Source organism: Heloderma suspectum, chromosome 7 (assembly GCF_057233095.1).
Source record: "Heloderma suspectum isolate Gila_16-S chromosome 7, 16-S_ref, whole genome shotgun sequence".
Taxonomy (NCBI): domain Eukaryota; kingdom Metazoa; phylum Chordata; class Lepidosauria; order Squamata; family Helodermatidae; genus Heloderma; species Heloderma suspectum.
In genome coordinates, this window is record NC_139464.1 from 44,668,247 (window position 1) to 44,690,736 (window position 22,490).

General features: G+C 45.4%; 1 protein-coding gene across 2 annotated transcripts in view; it reads left to right on the forward strand.

Annotated features, from left to right (window-relative positions):
- CACNA1I (calcium voltage-gated channel subunit alpha1 I) overlaps positions 1-22,490 on the forward strand; it is a 384,553-nt gene that overhangs the window by 190,139 nt on the left and 171,924 nt on the right. The gene's annotated exons all lie outside the window — the stretch shown is intronic.

Below are 22,490 nucleotides of genomic sequence, written 5' to 3' on the forward strand. Positions count from 1 at the left end.
TCTATCTTTCAGCTTCAGAATGCACTTTCCCTTTTTTCCCTGGCACTCCAATCACTTCCAGGCAACTGAATCTGGGAGCAACAGTATGTCAAAGGCATTGTGGGAATTCATATGGTGGCTTCCAGCCACCCAGCCCTCATCGGCTGCAGCCACTAAGTAGGAACAGGCTCACCAGAGGGCACTTTGCCAAGGGCCTGACTCAAACCTGGAACTGGTCTGAGCAGCAGTACCCTTAAAAGATAAAAGACCTCAAATCATCTAGTGTAACTTTTGGAGGGGTTCAGTTCTGATTTCAGATAACAGAAGCTCTGTTTTCAATGCTTCTTCTGATCCTCATGGAGCAGTTGGATGACTTCATCCACACTGCTTCACAGAACGTCACGAGAGCTGATAGGGATGGGCACAAGTTGTGCCATTGGTAATTTGGCTTCCCGCAGTGCATATGGAGGCACCTGAAGGGAGTGTGTGTGTGTGTGTGTGTGTGTAGCTCTGCCTGGGAAGGATCTTCTTCCATTGCTTCTTAAATATGCTAGGATAGTACCAAACTTCAAAAGGAAGGGAGATCCATAAATGTGACGTAGACAGAAAGTCAATCTCTCTCTGTACCTCTAGTTCTCATTTTGTGACCAAATGCACTACCAAGCAGTTATATTTTCAAAAATTCCAAGCCACCCAGTGGGTTGGATCCAGACTTAAGTCACTCATACAATAGATCCATTGAAATCATTGGTACTTATATTAGGCATGACTGACTTGATTTCAGTGGGTCTGCTCTAGGTATGTCTACGTCTTTCATTGCCATCAGATATAACTATTAAATGAGTGACACAGCCAAATCCTATCATGCCTATTTAAAAGGAAGTAAGTTCTGCTGAGTTCAATGGGGCTTACTCCCAAGTAAGCATTCATAGGATTGCAGCCCCAACTATTTTGAAAGTCAGGGGTTTCCATATGTCAAAATAAATATTTAAGATGAAGGCTCCTGCAGATAGATTTCAAAGACAGAAACAACATTTATACACCTGACTTCTTTTAACTTTCAAAATACATTAGCAGCCTGACTTCCCTTTTTGCCTTTAAAAAATCTGGCTCAGATCAAAATCCTCACACACACACACACACACACACACACCGAGAGCTGTGCAGTCCACACTAAGTCGCCACTTGACATGACTGCTTATGTCTCCGCACATTTGCATCAAAGCATCCCTACAACTCGTAATGGAGTTTGACGTTTTTCTCTCCCTAGATTCGGAAGAAATCTGAACATAACAGGGCTGTGAAATAATCACGTCGTATGCATCAAGGGACGGGTGTCATAGACTTGGGCAGCATTCAGAAAGGCTGTGCTTGAAGAGAAATAAATAGCCCCCCTGATTAAATCAAAATTTACTTACTCAATTAAGTTATTCACTACTTGGGGGTGTTGAGCTTCTCAGCTCCAGAACTGCACACTAAAGTAACTGTGTAATTAGTAATTAATTTTTCACTCCCAGAAGATATGTCTTATTCAGTGCTAGGGGAAGAAATAGAATTCTTTAAAACAAAACCCGTATTGGTAGAAAGAAAGCTGGAAGGGCCAAAATTACATCCTGTCTCACTGCTCTGATGCCTTCAGAAAGCTATATTCAGATCAAGAGCTTGGGAAAGAGAGTAGAGGGGACCTTAATGAGAGCTGCTGTAAACCCTGTGATTAGAGTGCTCCACTAAGAGTACTTCTGCAACTCTCGTCTTGGCTGCAGAATGGAACAGTAATAGATGAGAATGGAGCTGGATTGGCTGAACTGGGAGGAGAAAAGAGCTGGGCGGGACAACATACGCATGAACAAGCTAGTAGAGGACGAGGTGTCATTATCATTCATATATATTATAGTCAATATTGTTGGAAGGGGTGTGGTCACATTGGTTCATACTTTCATATTTGGTGGCTATGTTCTACAGTGCAGAAGTCTGGGAACATGGTTGCTGATTACTGTCAGGAACCTCTTCACATTAGAGCACTGATAACTCCTTGAGCTATGCTTCTTCGCCTTTTTGAACCTAATGATCCTGAATTCCTGCATAAAGACCATCGTAAGCAGTTGCATACAGCTGCAAAGACATGTACAGTGTGTAATTGGAAGTCTCCAAAGCAACCAGCTAAAGAGCAGTGGGTTGATGACATCTGGGAGACTAGGACTATGTATAAACTTATTCAGCAAGTGCAGCAAGCAAAGAATCCCTAACTTTAAGGAAAATATTACAGCACCATGGTTTCCATTTATTTTATTTCCTTTGTTGAAACTCTTCAAAATTTTGATTGAATTCCAACCAAGTACAGTTGGCAATATTTTCTTCTGACTAATACAAACATACACACAAAATAATACACACTTGCACGCACTTCTTTTGTATGATTTATAAATTGTATTTTTCCTCTGTCATTAGGTATGGAGCTCCTCCTTAAGCCGTTTTACTGTAGATGTTCCATAAGCATATCAGTTATAGACTAAGAATTATAATTATTGAATTTCTTTTGTGACCTTCATTTGTTATTAAGTATGTTCTTCTTTTTGTTGCCTTTATTCTGTTAACTTTATTTCAAAATATATCAATAGTGATCTCAGTTCTCCGAGTGCCAGTCCCTATGTAGCCAAAATGGCAGCACCATCCCACACAAGAGGGAAGTATCACTAGCCTTTGGGGGAACCCTGAGATATGTAGAAGTACAACCGATTCTTGTGGAGAGGGAAAAGCCTAAAGGGGAGGGACCCCCAAAAAACAGCCCAGTGAAGTCTGAGCATGTTCAGTGGATACAGAATGCTGTCTGTCTGTTAGGAGGAAAAAACCTGGAAAACTGGGTAGAAGGGGGGAAACTGAGTAACGGCACAATCCTATGGCTGCTAGTCAGAGGCTAGATGATTATAGGATAGGTCGGTTCCCGGGAACCAACCTCGACCCCCTCCCGTGCTGCCTCATAGGCAGTGTGGATCAGCCCTGCACTCCGTGCTTGTAACGCTGGTGACAAGTGTAAAAAGGCAGCCTTCTGTGTGGATGTCATAGGGCTCAGCAGGGCCTGTTCCCATCAGCCAGCTTCTAATCTGGTGCTGAGAATTGGTTTGTGAGTCACTGGATTGGCCTCTTGCTGCTGTTTCCAGGGCTCTTTGTCACGTTAGCCTTGCCAATGAGCCAGGATGCACACTTTCCATAACAAGCTCTGATGGCGGGTGTCTTGCATGACACTCACCACCCACTTAAGCAATTTAGCTGCTTGTTTGCTCTCTTGCCCGCCCTTCTCTTGCTCCACCATGTCATTGCCATTAGCGCTAATGGGGCACACTAACCAGACAGTAATTGACTCTTAAAGAGCTGGCAGGCTGGGAGGTTTTTAAGCCACCTCTACTTCCCTTGCCCCTTTTTTATTGGAGCAGCTGTCAGAAGCTTTGCAGGGCTTGAGCCTAGGATTATTGTTTTCTTTTCCCAGGTAAAAAGTTTTCCCAAATGGAAACACAATGCTTGGTAAAATTCAGATGCAGAGTTTCTTTGTTTTCCGGTTTGTTTTTAAAAAATGCTCTTAAAATTCTAGAGGGTAGGTCAGCCTTCCCCAACCTAGTGCCTTCCAGAAGTCTTGGACTGCAATTCCCATCATCCTGAGCTGGCATGACTGGAGATGGTGGGAGGCACATTCCAACACATCTGGAAGGCTCCAGGTAAAGTATAGACTAGAAAACAAAATGGACATGGTGCAGAGGAGGAGAGAATATGATGGCACTCAAGGCCAGAATACACCATTGCTCTGCTTACAGTCACACAAGCGCTGAGCACCCACACTGAGGGGGTTTGCTGCCCTGGCAGAAAAAAACCCTATAGATTGTGCTTGTGAGGAATAAAGCACACTAACCTGCATTATCTTAAGTAGGGATGGACCGATTGTGTAAATTCCATTCTGTCTGTGTTTCGTGGATTATCTGGTACCTTTTGTTCCGTTGTCTGCCCACTGATGGAATTGGATTTTTTTGTTTATGAATTTGTGCAAATTTGCAATTGCACATTTGTGCAATTCTGCATGTGCAAAAATGCGCAAATCCCCCATGTGCATTTTCATACTCTATGGGAGAAATGTGCATTTGGGGCTGGCTTTTTTATTTTGCATATTTTTTCTACAATGACATTTGCACAAAATTTGGGAAAGTTAGAAAAACTGCTCACTAGTCCCCGGAATCTGCCTGACAGGGAAAAAGCCAGTCCTCTGCAGAATCTGTGGGTTGGATTCATAAGAATTCGAACTCATTTGGTTCCATTGCAGATTTCTCTGAACCCCTAATCTTAAATCAGACCATTAATCCAACTAGCCCAGTACTGTCTCCTCTGACTGGCAGCCAGGGATGGTGGAGAAATCCGCCATGGACTCCAGTGGGACCGGATTCTAAAGAATGTGTGACCCCCGGAGTCCGTGGCGGAATGGACTACTCCCCCCGCCCTGAAATCCTTCCCGGACGGATCCTATCTGCTGCCGGCCAGTCCGGGTCCGTCCGCTGCTGCCGTCCATCCGCTGCCCTGAACTGCAGCTGCAAATGGCATTCAGTGTGGGGACACCATTTGCGTCCCTGCTCTTGTCGGTGATATGCTACGCCGGACACCATTTGCAGCCACAGCCTGGCAGCGGACAGAAGTCCGGCTGCGAACAGAAGTCTGGCTGCGGACGGGCCTGGCCAGTGGCTCTGCAGACTTGCCGCGGAGCGGAGCTGGCCAGGCAGGATTCCAGGGGGAGGGACAGATCGCCTTCCCCCCCACCGCGGACGCCCTCAACCAGAACAGTAAGTGGGTTTCGTACACCCCTACTGGCAGCAGCTTCCCGAGGATTCAGGCAGAGGTTTTGGTTTCTACTCCTGCTACTTAAAATCTTTTTGAAGTAGAGATGTGAGGAATTGAACCTAGGACCTTCTACATCCAAAGCATGTGCTCTACCATAATTGAGCTGTGCCAAACAAATCTGGTGGCTTTGCAGTTGTGTGCTTTTTCTAGACGTATGTTTTCTTTTCCTTTTTTTACAGGAAAAGCACCTTTCTTTTTAACATGGTACATGCAATCTAGATGTACTTTCCCAATCTTTGCATACTCCTTGTATTTAAAATGCAATATTAATTTCCTGAGAAAATGGGATCCTCTCCTCATCCCCGCCAACTAAAAGTGCAGTCCAGTATGTGTCTACTCAGATGCAAAGCCCATTGATTTCAGTGGGGCTTACTCCCGGATAAGTGGGTACAGGATTGCAGTGAAAGTTTATCCATTATTATTGTGAGTGCTGTGTGGAAATTTATAACCTCAGTGTCACAAACACCAGTTGGCTAGAACCTGGGACCTCACTGGAGATGAGCAAAATAAAATAACTCCCTCAGGCCCAGTGTTCATTGCCATTCTCTGAATATTGTAAGAAGTTTTAATTTTTGACAACTGATTTAGAAGCAGAATGCCCCTCTAAAATAGTACTTCATCATGGGCATCCTCAGCTACCTCTTTGCAAACCAAAACCAAAACCAAATGCTGAAAAAGAGCAAGCTACCACACATACGCATACCAGCAATGTCCTACAGTTTTGTGGACCTGTTCTTTTAACAAGATGCATTTCTTTGAAAGTTATAAAGTCCCATCTCTAGCACTGGAGCACACAGTGTAGTGACCTGTATTCTGGAATGTGACTGGATGGGAGGGGTGTGTGGCCTGGAGCAGGGGTGCAGAAACTCAGAAAACTGGCTTTCTCGGGGGCCCAATCCGGCCCAATCCCAAGATGGTCACAGCCCCTTTCCTCCAGCCAGCTTTTGTGTAGTTTCTTCCCACTCCAAAGGTCGAAATGCCTCTTCTTAGTTATTGGCAGTAAGAGCTTTACACTAAAATATGCTGGTATCTTTGGTATTTTGCCCCCGCCTTCGGCCTCACCTACCACTGGAATGCATCCCACAAAAGCTTCTCCAAAATGGAATTCAGCCTTTGGACTGCAAGAGGTTCCTCACCCCTGGTTTGGAGGACAGACTGTTAAGGTAAGAGGGAGGAGAGAGGAATGTTGTAGAAGGAACAGCTGGGATTTGTCAGTGAAAGCAGTAGGTGAGCTTGGGACCAGGTTAGAGGGTGGATGGGTTTCTTGGGTTAGGAACAGTCGTAAGAGATGAGATCTCTTGTTTTCTGTGTATGAAGAAGATTTACAATAACAACAACAACAACAACAACAACAACAGAAGTTCATACCATAAGAAATGGCACCCACCAACAAACTTAGCTTGATTATTTATTTATTTTCCATTCTCTCTCATGTGTTATATCTGTTAAATGGTTCATTCTGATCTGTCTCCCATGGAAGTCACATGTAAAGGGGTTAAACACTCACCCTGAAACAAGGTATTCATGGTGAGGTAGTGATAACCACTTCTCTCTTTTTTAAGCAGTGAGCCACAAAATGACCCCCTTCTCCCTGCCTCCTTTCCATGACATGGAGTCAGGGTGTTGACTATTGCCCCTGGATCCATACCAATCACCTAGTGTATGTATAAAGGGTTAAATCCAATGTAGTGCTAGTTGAAGATGTATAAGAAATTCGTTTTAGTTTGTTTTTGATAGGGATGGACGAAAGGGACTTACCTTGTCCCGCAGCTTGCTTCGCAGTGGGGGGGAGGTGCTTCGCTTCTCCCCCCAAAGTTCAGGCGAGGGGGGGAGGCGCCCTGCCCCGCCTCGCCCGGCCGAAATTCAGGCCGGGGGGGAGGCACCCCGCCTTGCCCGGCCGAAATTCAGGCCGGGGAGAAGCGCTCCGTCTCCCCGGCTGCGAAAGAAAAAGTGAAAAAAAAAACCCGTGATAGGCTACGTAACGATTAACGTAGCCTATCACGGCTAGATTTCCAAAGTCAGCCGTGATAGGCTACGTAAATCGTCACGTAGCCTATCACGGGTGACTTTGGGGGGGGGGAAGCGTGTACGCAAATGGCGGTGGCCCATGGGCACCGCCATTTGCGTTCCTTATTTTGGCACGTTTAGTCTACATAAAGATTTACGTAGACTATGGTGAAAATAAGGGAATGCTATTTGCGTTGCCCTTATTTTCACCATAGTCTACGTAAATCTTTACATAGACTAGACATGCCAAAATAAGGAACGCAAATGGTGGCGCCCATGGGCTGCCGCCATTTGCGTACGCGCTTTTTTTTTCCCAAAGTCACCCGTGATAGGCTACGTGACGATTTACGTAGCCTGTCATGGCTGACTTTGGAAATCTAGCCGTGATAGGCTACGTAAATCGTCACGTAGCCTATCACGGGTGTGTGTTTTTTGTTTTTTTTTTACTTTTTTATTTTGCAATGGTGGCGGCGGCAGACGGTCGGGAGACCGGCTGCCGCCCCCGCCCCCGCCGAAATGCCACCAAACTGCTGCCGGGACCGGCCACCGAGAGGGACATTCAGCCACGGTAAGTCCGATTCCGGGGGGGCGGGGGGCCGGCGGAGAATTTCCCCAACACTTTCGGGGGGCCGAATGTGTCGGCACTCAGCCTCCCGAAGATTCGTGGAGAAATTCTCCAAGGATTTACCCAGTTTGCACCTTCCAGATCTAACACAGACTAGGACACAATTTGCAGTCAAAGTCCATACATTTCTGAGTGTGCAGTGTCATTCGTGGTCCAAAAAAATGCGTTCGACCGCATGCGTACATTTGAAAAATGCACATGAAAAAGGCATACTTTTTGAAAAATGCACACAAATATGCTTTTATCAATGGGAGAAGAAAGTATACATTTCAAAGATGGCCACAATCAATGCATAAATTTGGAAAAATATCCACAAAAATACACACAGATTTGCATGCAAAAAGAAAAAAAACAAATCTCTGAGTCTGATATGGATTCAAGTCAGAACAAGCTTAGAGATGGAATTTGGAGAATGAGCTTGAGTTTTGATGATCCGCACATCCCTAGCACTAGCAGAAGTCCACTAGACTTTCTCCCTTCCTCCTCACCACTGCAGCCTTCTGCCCTGACCAAAAATCTGGTCTGGTGAGTTTTCCAGCCCTCTAGAGCAGATTTCAAGGGTGCCCAGGGGGCTGCAGGAGAGAGGAGGAATCACCCCCCCTCCCAGTTCCGTTGACGTAATTGCTTCTGTCAGAGAAATGACAGCATTGGATTCAACTCAAAGCTTCCAGAAAAGTGCCAGGGATTTATCATTTTGAAAGTCCATCAAAGTTGCCACCTGTCAGACTTGTCCATTGCATTAGTGTGAGTTGACGGCCCTGGGTGCTGGCATGCCCCTATCCCCAGTCTGCTTGCTGTCTGCTCCAGTGTGATACTGGAGCCACAGGCCAAGTCGTCTTGATGATAATGCTAGCCCAGGTCAGACTGTTAACAGCTGGGTCAACGCATGGTGCAAATGACCAGGACTGTCCTTCTGCTTGCTCAAGGCTTCGAACTGTATTGAACTGAAAAGACTATCCAAGAAACCAATTGCTGTTGAAGCAGAATGAGTAGGAAGGAAAAGTCTGAGGTCAATGAAGATAAGAAGAAAGCAGGATAACACAGGAAAAATAGAATGAAGGTTCCATTGGGGAAAGTGGACAGGGAAGGGGAAATAACAAAGAGAAGAGGGGATGGAAATGTGAAAAGAAAACCAGGGTAAAAGGGGGATAGGCATAAAGCAGGACTCGAATAAGAGGAAAAAACACTGAGGAGAGAAGATAATATCAGACACTGGAGATGACTGCTAGTGTCAGAATTTGGTTGAGCAAATGTCTTATTGATTTTGACAGTCATAATGTGTAGGTGATGGGGGGGGGGAACCTGTCACTCTCTGTTCCCCCACTTCTTCTTTTTTCAGTTTTCACCCTTCACGGCCCCTATTTGCATCTCAAAATGGCTAACTGGCCCCTTCTTGTGCATTCAGAGCACAGGCGAAATTGAAGTAACTTTCCTTGACGACAGCCGCTGGCCCTGCCTCAGAAATGTCACTACGGATTCTTCAAGCCCCCGATAATTAATGCTGCATGCCTGACAAGTTGTGTCAATTGTCCTGTGGGCTGCAAGCTAAAAGTTCACCTCAGCAAATGAGGCGGGAAATTGGGGGGCAAAGAGACGTCTTCTTAAGGGTTTCCCATTTTCATTCTTATTCCACCTACAACAGGGACTGTCCTTACAGCTGTGGATCACTACAGCCAGATCTACACCTCGTGTCATATCGATTCGATCCCATCATGGTGACGCTATATCTCTCTTGCGCATTTATACCTCATAGAGCACTCACTCAGTGACATCTCTTGTGGTATTTTGGATGATATGGAATAAAAAGCAGGAAATAACGCTAGGAAGTGGTATGTAGAATGTGTAATGTGCCTCAACAGTTAACAGTGCACTTTAATACTGATAAAAGCACTAATGTAGATTTAGCCAGTGGAGGCTGGTGGCTCTAATGTCAGTGGGGTCATGAATCTGCTCTGGGTTTCAATCAGAACCAGACAGAACCCTAAAGAAACTGAGGAAAAACAACCACAGCAACAACAAAAACCTTCCAGAGAGGTACCCATGATAGCCTGTTGCATCAAAAACAACAAGGAGTCCCATAGCATCTTAAAGACCGGCACATTTATTAGGTCATAGGCTTTCATGACTTAGTATCCACTTCATATGATGAAGTAGACCTAGTCCATGGAAGTCTATGCCCTAATAAATTTGTTAGTCTTTGAAGTGCTAAAGGACTCTTTCTTGTTTTCACTCCTGAGTAGAAAGCATTCACCTCCACACACCTGGGATTTGAGAGCAAAGCTTTCAGATCAAGGAGTGTGCCTTCCTGGCAGGCTGGGTTTCCAGCACTTCTATCTTGAACCATGGATTGCCATCACTTGCCTTCACTTCTCACTTCCTATAGTCGTTCCTTATTTCCGCAGTGATTCCACCATTCTTTCTGCTTCTGCCAGCAAAATGCACAGTTCCTCTTTCATATGCTTCTAGGTTTTACTGAAAATAACACAATTTACTCCAAATCAAACTAGTTGATTGACACAAGCTAAATCATTCCTGTGTTCTAAGACTGGAACCACATCTTTGGTGGCAGATTCAATCCTAGGCCCTTGTCCTGCCTACTGCAAAGCACCCAGGTCTGCTGCTTTAATGGGTTGTTCTGATGCAAGTATGTAACTACTTGAGAATGGCAAACCAATGGCTCTTTGGTACAGGAGGAAATTATGGGATTATTTTCTGTACTAAAGTTTCTCAGGATAAGTCAAAACAAACATTCATTTCCATGGAAGAGGCAGGGTTAGGCAGGGTTCTTATACAAAAATTTGTATCATGATCCAAAGGAAAAGTAGCTGCAAATGATAAATGCTGCATGAATTACATTACCTTACAGGCTCTATGCACAAATATTCCCAGAGGATAGTTTTATTCATTCATTCATTTAAAATTATTTTAGGGTGCCTTTAAGGGTGAAGCGCCCTCACGTTTTCCCTCCACTTGTTAGTGGTTTAGTTCCCTAACCCTTTCGTTTATTTACTTGCTCAAACAGTATATTAACGTCCAGTCAGCTGCCATTTGCCTGAGGGGAGATAGTGTTGCCTCCTAATGCAGACAAGGACAATGGAGTGACAGGGTACTCGTATCTTGGTAATAGGCTTTGGATCAGGGCTGGTGTCAAGGGTTGGCATGATTGGGCACCTGTTGAGGGCCCACACCCGAGCAGGGGAGCCACTGGCAAGGGCCTCCTGGAATTGCTCCTCCTCTTCAATGTTGCAGCCTTCAACATCCCCACCTGCCTTGCACTCTGGTCCAGATAGCAGTTGTGGTGAGAAGAAGGAGCACTAGAGTCACCGCCTCTTTGCTCGCTGGCTCTCTGCCTGGCAAACAAGGTTTGAGGAGGAGGCAGGAGCAGACTCACTGAGGTAGCGGGGGCATTTATTTAATTGTTTATTTATCTGACTTGTATCCTGCCTTTCTACCAAAAAAATGGCACTCAAGGCGGCTATTGGGGCTATCGCCAAGTGGACCCCCCCTTCCAAAGCAGGTGGACCCCCCCCCCTTCCAAAGCTTGGAGCTAGCACTGTTCTGGACGCATCTCAAATCAGGCTGTCCTTAACTCTCTACAGACCTTGTTCAGTGCAAGTAAAATGTGCTGGAGGTGTCATGGGGGAAGATATGTCCTATGAGTCAAACTGTACTAAGTGGGAATGCGGGGAGGAGGCTATTAAAAAAGCGTTACATACTGAAATGAATGTCCTTCCAACAAGATATTGTCCTTCTGATTATTTCTATATCATTTGGGCTTGTGTGTGTCTCAAACTTACCTTATTTGTTTATTTGAACACATCTTTAAGCTATGCGTGTTTTGTATTGTACTGCTAAAGCATTTCAAAAGCGTATTCAAATACAGCCAGTATTTACACAGGCATGGATTTAGTTGTTCTTCTACTCAATAAAGGGTCTCCAGTTCTCCATAAAAAGATTTGCATGTTTGTCTTCCTTCATTAACTCATCAATAACTAGTTAACTTGGCTAAAAGATCTTTTTAAAAGGGCATCCTGTCTTAATTTGAAGAGTGTAATTGATCTTTAAAAATCTGCTGCTTAACTTGGCAGTCATTTATCTTCCCTATTACATTCTGCACGTTAATCTATGCTTCAAAATGTAAATTGACATTCCCATATATGTACGTTGGGGAGTGTGTGAGTGTGACAACTATTTATTTGTTTGTTTGTATTTATTTATTCCATTTCTGTATCACCCAATAGCTGAAGCTCTCTCTATTTTTCCTGGATTCTTGTTTACAGACCCAGCCTCTACCCCCTGTTTGCAGTTTTTATGAGCTGTCCATGTCTCTCTGAGTTATTTTTGTTTAACAGGAGCTTGAATATTTTTATTATCTGCGCAAAATCCCATCTGCCTCTCTTTTGCTGGGCAGCGGGGGGCGGGGAGGCTAGATACATCAACACCACTGCATTTCAGGAAATAATTTCACTCAGTTGTGCCAAATGTGAGCAAACAGGGAAAAGGGAGAGATGGGAGTGGGGGGAGAAGAGGGGAGAGCAGAGAGAAAGAGGGAGAAAATAATCACAACACTTTGGCAGGTTTACCTCGCTGCGCTTGAAAATGTGTCCCTCTGACAAGTAGTTTTGTGAAAGGTTTTGACACATGTTCTTTCTATTATTTGGGTCGGGCGCAGGACTGAGTGACAGATCATAGCAGCCTTTTGGTTAGATGCACAGAAGGACAAGGCTAGGGCCTCAGGCCGGGTAGAAAGAGCTGATTCAGCAGCACAAGCAAACTTTGATATTTAATCATGCATGAAGTGAATTAGGTGCTGACAGCTCTCAAACTTGGAGCCTTCTGTATGTAATTATGTACTGTTGAACTTACAAAATGTCTTATTTTTAGAGAAGAGTTGGGGCACATTATAATTAAGTGTTTATGTAGCATGTCTGATCTGCAAAATGTTATATCATCTTTGTCTTACTCAACTTCACCATAGTCCTGTGAAAAAGGTCACTGCTGCTCCCATTTTACAGATGTGGAACTGAAGCTGAGAGAGAAGTGGTGTGTCCAAGCGAATGCATGGCTATCTGAGCTGGAAACTGAATTACTCAGGACCAAACGCATATAGCTAGGGAAACATTCCATAGCCCCATTTAGATTCCCATCTGTTAGTAACAAATACCAGAGAATTAGCTGTTAGTTGCAACAAAACCAACAAAGAGTCATCTGGAAAATTTATTGTGGTATAAGCTTTCATGGGCCAGAACCTACTTTGCCAGATGCATGATGTGGTATATACACCTTTTGTGTATAAAGAAAAGAAAAAAAAATTATATAACAAGAAATCAAAACAATACAAGAAATAGCTATAGGTAGGTCACAGTACTATTCAGAACACAAATTAATGCAGAATCCAGTCCAGTGAATAGGCATAGAAAGATCAATATTGTAAGCAGGGACAATTTCTTTTTGTAATGAGGTAGCCATTTCCTGGATGTGTTGAGACTGAATTCCACAGTGTCAAATTTGCTAAGGAATTCCAATTTAGCAGCTTCATGTTGGAAACTCTCTCTGAAATTTTTTAGTTGCAGTATGACAACTTTTAAGTTCTTCTGCAGAATGTCCTGGGAGACTGAGATACACACACACACACACACACACACACACACAGAGGTTTCTGGGCGTTACCATTTTTAATATCTGATTTGTGTCCATGTGTCCTCTAACATAAAACCTTATTATTTGGCCTTTGTAAACAGCAAAAGGGCATTGTTGGCAGATGAATGCATATATTGTGCTAGATTAGAAGATATATACAGTAGGTGAATGAACTATTGAGGGTATGGCTAGCATTGCCTTTGTCCCATGGTAGTGTTTCCCAAGTCAATAGACTGGAATCAGTTTTAAGTGTGAGCAACTAGGCTGGCAGAACTGGACTTCTCTGCCCCCTCCTTTGCATGGCAGCTCCTCCAGCCCTCTGAAAATGCTACACAGAGAGTCAGGTGACCTTGCAGAATGGGGTAAGCTGTGGTGTGTGAGCAGGTGGACCCCCCCAAAATTGGGTAGAAAAAGCTTCTGTGAGCAGAGCCCTTCCTCTCGTGGAAGGCAGATCATGGACCCAACCAAATATAGGGATAGAATTGGCATCGGGGGTTGCAGGTGTTTGCCCCCAGGTTTCTACCTCCACTAGGTGACCCATTGCTGCAGGTGGTGGATACCTCTTTCATATTTAATGTGCCACAAGACTCTATTGTTTTCACACTTCAGTAGCGGTACATCAGGAGAGATCATGATTCTGGGCCCTGATTATGAAAATCGAGATGCAGAAGTTGTTACCTTGAAGTTGTTATCCTTAGCCTTTGTTTGAAACACCAAGGTGTTTCAATCACACTTCTTTTGCTGACTACCGATGGTCATTGACTGTCCACTGTATTCCTCTAAGGCACTGTGAATAAGGAGGCCACTTAGGCATTGCCAAAACAAGGGAACACAAGAAGATACAGATTTGCATAACGAATGCATATTCTAATTTATATGTGTAGATACACATTTAGAAATAATTACCATAATTTAAATGCAACTACAATGCATCTGACCATAGTGGGGAAGACTGACCAGGTGACCAGTGCACCTGACTATTCATTCCGCTGTCCAGGGGGGTGTCTCCATGAGCGATTTACTGTGGGGTTGCTGCGTTCCGAGGTCATTCGGGGCACATGACATCGTGGCCATTTTCAACCACCTTGGAGCTTTGCGCTGTAAAACTGGTCCTTCTGAGACTATTTCTAGTCCACTTGTTTTCCTTAATTCAGCTTGTCTGCGCTTCTGTTGTGGTGTGTACCACCCTCCACATTTACTCTGGCATGATTTCCCTGCCCAGGGGTGTGTCTTTCACCTGGCCATGACCTCAGTGACCCAGTCAAGAGGTGTTTCCCAATGCTTTCCCCGCCTGTGTTTCCTCGATGTTTCCGCCATTTCCAGGCTGGCCATCAGAGTTCTGAGCTACGTCATGGCATTTACTTCACCTTGCCTATCACTAAACTCTGGAGGCCATCCCTGCAAAGTGTAGGTGTCCTCTGAGCAGCCTCTAACTTTGTTTTTAAAAAGTAAAGAATTAAAGTGAAATAGCGCTTTGCTCAACAGTACCTACACGTCCTATCTCACATTTGCCAGCAACCCCTTAACTCGCTATCTCACTATCTCACTATCACACAATAGTGTTTCCACCATTTCCAGGCTGTCCATCAGAGTTCTGAGCTACGTCATGGCATTTACTTCACCTTGCCTATCACTAAACTCTGGAGGCCATCCCTGCAAAGTGTAGGTGTCCTCTGAGCAGCCTCTAACTTTGTTTTTAAAAAGTAAAGAATTAAAGTGAAATAGCGCTTTGCTCAACAGTACCTACACGTCCTATCTCACATTTGCCAGCTACCCCTTAACTCGCTATCTCACTATCTCACTATCTCACTATCACACAATAGTGAGATAGGGGGTATAGGAATTGCTGGCAAATGCGTGGAAGTGAGATAGGGGTAGGGCTTGCTAATGTGGTTTTAAAGGGAAAGAAATTTTAAAAAATAAGCAGAATGGGGCATAGGCTGGGGAAGCAGAAGTAACTCCCATTGTGGTCAATGAGGCTTGTTCCCTAAATATTGATGGTGCATTTCTTTACTGCTTGCTTTGTTGCTGTAAGGAAGTAATTAATGTGAAGCTTTACTCCATGGCATTATGGGAGCTTCAGGGGAAGGAGACAGTGGGTTATAGCTTGGATGAGAAGGAGGAGCCTCTCTTATTGCTTGAGTGGCCCCTGCCAGTCTGATTATGTTCACTCCAACCCCCACCCCACCCGGAGGTATGTTCCTGTGAAGCGACTTAGAATGGTGTGGTACACTCATTCGTGGAACCCTGCACGGACTAAAGCCAGTTCCTTGAAAAATCTGGGTAAGCCACCATTCACTTCTTCTGTTGTCAAGGAGACACCCCCCAGGTGCTCACAGTGGGTGGGCAACTTCAAGGCCCCTACACTGCTTCCCTTTTTATGGTTCTATGTCTTTAAATAGGCTTTGGACAGTGCTTCAAGTAGAGGACACCTTCAAACAGAGGACTAGGGATGGTGTAGATGCCTGGCTCAGTCCGGGAACCTGCCAAATCCCCCAGCCTGTGCCCCTGAACCCAGCTTGGTTCAGCTTGGTGAACCTCCACGCTGCATGTGAGGACGGGACTCACCACTGCTGCTCAGCGTCCATGTGAGCAGCCATTTTTAAACAAGATGGGACTCTGATTTTTTGTACATAAAGGTTCATTTCTATGGCTGAAATGAACCTTTACGACCACTGTAGTGTAGATCTACTGTGCAAACAGTAGATCTATGAAAATACAGAACCCCATCTTGCAGAAAAATGGAGGCTCATAAAATAAAAAGAGAGAGCCCCCCCCCCCCGGAAGGCCCAGAAGCTCACCCCACACTGCTCACTGGGTTGGGTAAGTAGGGTTTCAGCAAGCAGTGTGCTGAGTGGGCACGGGAAGTTTTGTCCATCCCTATAGAGGACTGTCATAGGAACATAAGAGCCCTGCTGGATCAGACCAAGGTTCCATCTAGTCCAGCATTCTGTTCACACAGTGACCAACCAGCTGTTGACTGGGAACCCACAAGCAGGACACAAGTGCAACAGCATCCTCCAGCCCATGTTCCCTAGCACCTGGCATACTGCCTCTGATACTGGACTCTGTAAAGTCGGACACATGGTCAGCCTAATTGTGAACTCCATTCTGTTGCTTTTTTCCCCCTTGTCTATACATCAATGGTGAGACAAGCTCCCTTGATTCTTTTCAGGTGGATCTCTTTGCTTGGATCTTGCCTCAAAATGGCCTCAGGCCTATAAATAGGCCTGAAGGCTGAAATATACTCCCCCACCCCACACCCAATGCTTTTGATTTTAGATAGGACCATGCGTAAATAAATCTCCTTTCATGTTGTCCTCCAAAGACTAAGAAAAAGGAAGTACTGTTTGTTCAGTGCCTAGCTTTGCTTTGGGTATTCAGGAGACTGTTGGGTTCTTTGACTCCTCAAGAGGACACCTAGCAACAGTAAGGAAAATTTGCCTGGGAATCAGGCTTCCTGCACTGAGCAGGGGGTTGGACTCGATGGTCTTGTAGGCCCCTTCCAACCCTATGATTCTATGATTCTGCTCTTTGCCCCCATGATGGTACTAGAGAGGAGTGAGGCTGGAGACACCATGCAGGCATACCCAGACACACAGGGATGGTTCACAGATACATGTTCACTGCTTGATCAACCTGCAACCTCAACTGATGATTTCCATGTGTGATTGGGCCAATGGAGGCTGGTGGCTCCAATGTCAGTGGGGCAGTGAATCTGCTCTGGGTTTCAGTCAGAACCAGTCAGAACTCTAAAGGAGCCATCCAAGGTGCTGAACCTATTTTGGCCTCAACATTCAGCACCTTGGATGGCTCCTTTAGTGTTTTGACTGAAACCCAGAGTGGACTCACTGCCCCATAACATCGGAGCCATGAGCCTCCACTGGATTGGGCCATCCCAGATGTGACTGTTTGTCTTTCTGGGGTGTTATATGTCCTCCTATCATGTTAAGCCCAATGCTTTTCAGTGTCAGTCACATTTTCAGCAGCCTGTCACCAACAGTAGAGGAATGAAATGACATACATGCATGTGTGACCCAGGCCTGAGTCTTCCCAAGATGCAAGGTAATGGATCCATCGAGTTGAGCAGACTCATGCATTCATGACAAGCACTCAAGAGAGCACAGCAGCCCTCATTTGAAATGCAGATGCTTAAAGTGAGTTCACTGCTTACGTTATTCACATGATCATTTTAGCCATCACTTAACCTGAGTGAGTGAGAGACAAACTGGGAGAAAACCCTTTCAATGTATGAATGTAAGAAGCTGATGTATGCCAAGTCAGACAGATTATTAGTCCATCTAGGTCACTAACTACACTGACTGGCAGTCCAGGGTCTCAGTCAGGTGTTTTTCCCAGCCCTACCTGGAGATGCTAGGGATTGAATCTCCAATGTTCAGCATGCAAAGCATGAGCTCTACCACTTAACTACAGCCTGCTCCTCACTTGGTTCTCAGTCATATGATGGCTATCACCAGAGCTGTTCCTAGATCAAGAGTAGATTAGCCGGTGCCCTCCATAATCCCTGATCATTGGCCATGCTGGCTGGAGCTTATGGGAGCTGTAATCCAAATCATCTGAAGGGCACCAGGTTTCCTACCCCTAACGTAGATGGTTACGCATCCTGGGAGATGGCCCAGGTGTGCTCTTCTTTGAAGGTAGTTGAGAGGTATATTTTGTGGATGCTAATTCACCTCCCCTTGGGCAAAAAGAAACAGAGCAGTTGCTGTGGGCAGGGGCAAACCTCCTTGAGGACCCCCACAAAGCAGGACTAGTTAGTAATGTCCCAAGCACACAATGCAAGAGCATGCCCTGACTATCAGTCAAATGGAACATTTGGATTAATTCTTATAGTATGCCAAGGGTAAGAGAAGAAAGCAACTTTGTGTAAGCAGACTCTGGTGTGCACTACGGAAGAGCAAAACAAATATCATCTTTAAAAGGAGGCAGTTCATTAAGTGGTCCGTGTATGTGGCATTTTGATGTAATTTAACAAAGGGAAAAGGTTCTGTTGTCTAACTCTCACAGACAAACCATTTATTGTTTGGGAAGATAGTCTTGAATACATTGCCTGATTCAAGGGAGGGACATAAATTGTTTATGACAGTACCATCAGCCCAGAATATTTTTCCACAGGAGACTGCTCTGAATTTTAATATGATTCATGAATTAATTGATTAATTATACCAATTAATTCTATCAGCTCTAATCCCTTTTGCCTTTAGTGTTCAGGAGCAGGGCTTAAATTCGGGTTTTGCTTTTTCTGTGACAATGTTGGCTCTTTTCTTGCTTCTCTAAAGAGAGGCCAGCAGTAGCCAACATGCCTGCCATAAAGATGGACTTTTGAACATACAAAGAGCCCTGCTGGATCAGAACACAGGGCCATCCTGCTTCCCACAGTAGCTACCAGATGCATCTGAGCAGCTCATAAGCGGGGCATGGAAGGCAGTGGCCGTCCTTGCTTTTGCCTCTCATCCAGGGTTGGCATCAAGGACAGGCATGGTCGGGCACCTGCCAAGGACCCACACTCCAGCAGGGGCCCACTGACAAGGGCCACCAAGAGCCAATCCTCCTCTTCACCACTGCAACCTGCATGTTCACCTGCCTCTCACTCTGGGCCAGACAACACAGGTGATGCCACTGTCTCATTGCTCACTAGTTCTCTACCTGTGAAGCAAAGAAGTGGTAGCAATGATGGGAAGGAGGATGAGGGGAAATAACAGCTGGTGACAGTAGTGGTGAGAAGGAAGACTCACCAAGGAAGGGGGCCCATTGCGGGTGTCTTGCCCAGGGCCCTCAAAAACCTGGAACCGGCACTGACCTTAGTACCTGGCTTTCAGCAGTGTACTGCCTCTGAACATATGTTTTGTAGTTGGCTTGCTTACAGAGATATGAAGAAAAAGTTGAAGACATATTCTATCTAACTGCCCAGTAAGAAGCAAACCTGCTCCTTGTGCCCACCTTCCAGGATTCAGGCCAAGGAGTGTAAAATGACTGGGATGATCAAGATACTCTGGTGCTTCATTAATGTTTTAAAAATACTTAATTATTAACTTTAATTGCATTTCACTTCCCCTGCACCTCACCCCATTTCAGAAAAATGAGTTTTGTTTTTACTCCAGTCTTAAAATACATTTGCTTGGCATTAAGTGACATTGATTCCAAAGAATGTACAACAAAATGTGCCCATTTTGGATTGACAGTGTTCTGAAGTGTAAAAAGGGTCACTCATGTTCACCTCTTAATGAACTTTTTAAAAAAGAGAAGAAACCAATTGGTTCCCTTTAACAGTTCTCAGACTGCCAAGGGTGAGAAAGCGATGCTCGCTCATTGTCATGGCCAGAGCCCATCCTCCGCTGCAGTGCACGCCCTGGCCTTCCTTGGAGCTGCTCTGTTAGAAAGGTTATGAGGGGAAAAGGCCTGCTGCGTAGGCTGCACAGTTTTGTAAAAGCCCAGGCTTTCAATTTGTCTGCATTTCCCTTAATTGGGGTGCCACAGGGCAAACCTGCAATAGACAAACAATTGGACCTGGAGTGAGACCTTGACCTCATCAGAGCCAGCAGAGATTTTGTTATTGACTTCCAAAGAGGGAGCCCAGCCCTGGAGTCAAATATCCATGAGGGAGATCCAGAAGTCATTCACTCGCCCTCTCTTGGGGTTCCCTCATAACATCCAAAGTCACTGTCAGGCTGCAATCCTATGTGCACACTGGCTTGAGCCCACTGACTTATTTCCAAGTACCATCGGATTGGGCTGCATGGGCATGTTTACTTCAAGAGTTTCAGGGGACACCCTCCTCATTCAGTTTTTGATGTGACTGTAAAAACAACAAGCACAACACTACATCAGTCAGAATGCACATTTGCATTACAAAAGCCGCTCTCCTATTTTGTCTTCTCCATAAACAAAGATCAGACATTTACATCAATAATGTACAGGAGGCTCAAACACCATGCTTTCTGAGCCTGCCCTGCTGTCAGTCCCTGATTGAGAAGAAGAGCACGAGCCCATCAGACTCCTGCAGCCTCTACTTCAGGGGTATGTGACCCAGTGCCCTCCAGATGTTTTGGGCTACAATGCCCATAATTCCTGATAATCAGACGTGTTGGCTGGGGTTGATGGGAGTTGTAGTCCATTCAGGGGTAGAACTAAGTCACTGCATGTTGTGTAGCTATGTGGTAAGTGAGCAGGAGAGTGCCATCACAGAAGGCGAAGGGAATGGGCGAGGATGTTGCCCTTAACACCTTTTCACCACAGGCTCCAACTTCATGCGAGTTCCTACTGCAGTCATCCAGGCTATGTACAGCCCTGACCAGCAACTCATTTTGAACAGGGGGCACCCTTTCATTTGAGCAAGGGCTGAAGGGCCAGCAATATTGGCTGTGCCCACTGATCCACCTCTGTGAAAGCTAAGGCACAGGCAAAGGGCTATTTCAGACATCCCAAGTGAACAGCAGCAGATGCTCTATCAGAGTTCTCCCCTAACAGAGTTTGCTAGCTACTTAGTCCTGTGCAAGAGTCAAGACAAACACAAATAGAAGGAAACAGTTGAGTTTCTGACCTGTCCGGACCTGGCGTGCTGGCCCATGGGGCATGACAGATACCCAAGGGTGGCTCAGTTGATCAGTCAGTCAGCTTCAGGCTGGAATTGCAGGACGATCGATAGCTCCAAGCAGACAACTTGCACCAAAAGGTCTGGACCTCAAGGGAGGCCTTTATGGCTAGATTCAGAATAACAAAAGCCAATGTGAATAATAAAACAGACATCCCACCCCCAAAATACTAAAACAAAAAAAAACCCTTGCAGTGAAAACCATTAACAGTTCTATAAAAACACAACTCAAGAAAAATCCATAGAAAATGAATGAGTCCATAGGGCTTCTGTGTGGGCCTGTAGTGATGGGGCTTAATGGACTTCAGTTGGTAATGCATTCCAGAAACATGGGGACACAGCAGAAAAGGCCCTCCCCCTTGTACCTGCCAACTTGACTGCTCTCAGGGTTGTGGCTGCGGACAAACTGGTACGAGTGAACAAAACTGCGGACAAACTGGTACCATTTTAAGGTTTTCAGGGCTGAAACCAGCACTTTAAGTTGGGCCCAGAAATGCACTGGCAGCCAGAGCAGCTGGCATGATATACGTGTCACATGAACCAATGGCCTAGTCCCCACTAATACTCAGGCAGCTGCGTTCTGCACCAGCTGAAGTGGCCAAAGCATCTTTAAAAGCTATATGTGCAATATTAGTTAAGTGCCAGCCTAGGCCATGGTCCCCTAGCTTGCTAATGAGGCATGTGAGGCAACCCCATTTAAATGTAAAGCTTTGGCTGTTCATCAAAACAAGTGCAGTAAAGTGCAGAGGCAGGCCTCTCATCACCATAGTCAAAACAAGGAAGTATTCCTATCCATCATGCTTTGGATGGTAGTGGGACAGTCAGCAGGGCTCTTGGATGGGGATCACAGAGAGATTTGTATGAAGCCGTTTTTGAGATGTCCAGGTCCCAGACCATTTAGGGCAGCCTTCCCAAACCTAATGCCCTCCATCTGTTTTAGAGTTCAACTTCCATCAGCTCCAGCCTGCATGGCAAATGGTCAGGGATTATGGGAGTTGTTGTCCAAAACAACTGGAGGGCACCAGGTAGTGGAAGGTTGACTTAGGGTCTTCAGAGTTAAGACCAACCAGTGAAGCAGAAATAATGCTGGAGTTATGTAGCCTGAGTGTCTCACAGTAAACAAAACTCCTGCATTTTTGACCAATTGAAGTTTCCAGACACTTTTCAAAGGCAGTTGCAGCATATGGGCAAAAGAGAGTCCCTAGGGATTGGCTAGATGAGAACCCCTTCAGGGCCAGATTTTGTCCCCAGGCCACTAGCTGCCTACCTCTAGACTACCAGCTCCCTGCAATGTTTGCTGTCTTGCATCTGAGGAAAGGAACGGAATATGTATTGCAATGCACACACAACGCAAGTGGTGCCATCTGAGCCAGGGAGCAGATTTGATGCCACTTGGCTCAGTAGCAGGCTCACCTTTCTCTGGCAAGACTACATAGTTCAAAAGCTCACTTGCAATATTGTATAGACCCGTTGGCCCTCTTGCTCTGCATTTCTTTTTCTCCCAAGGGCGAGGAGTGCGCTCTTCTATAACCACCTGCTATTTGGTTCCAGCAAAGCCCCTTATCCCTTGTGATAAAACAAAACAGGTAAATGCCAGGAGAGTAAGGAGGTTCAGCAGAGTCTCCTGGCTAGTTCCTGACAGCTTCTCTTTCAGCTCATCTCTATTCCAAAGGGCATGGATTAGGGGGGTGAGAAATATTTTTCTTTCACCTCGGGATTTGGGCGCCTGTTTTGGTAAAGCACACGGGATGC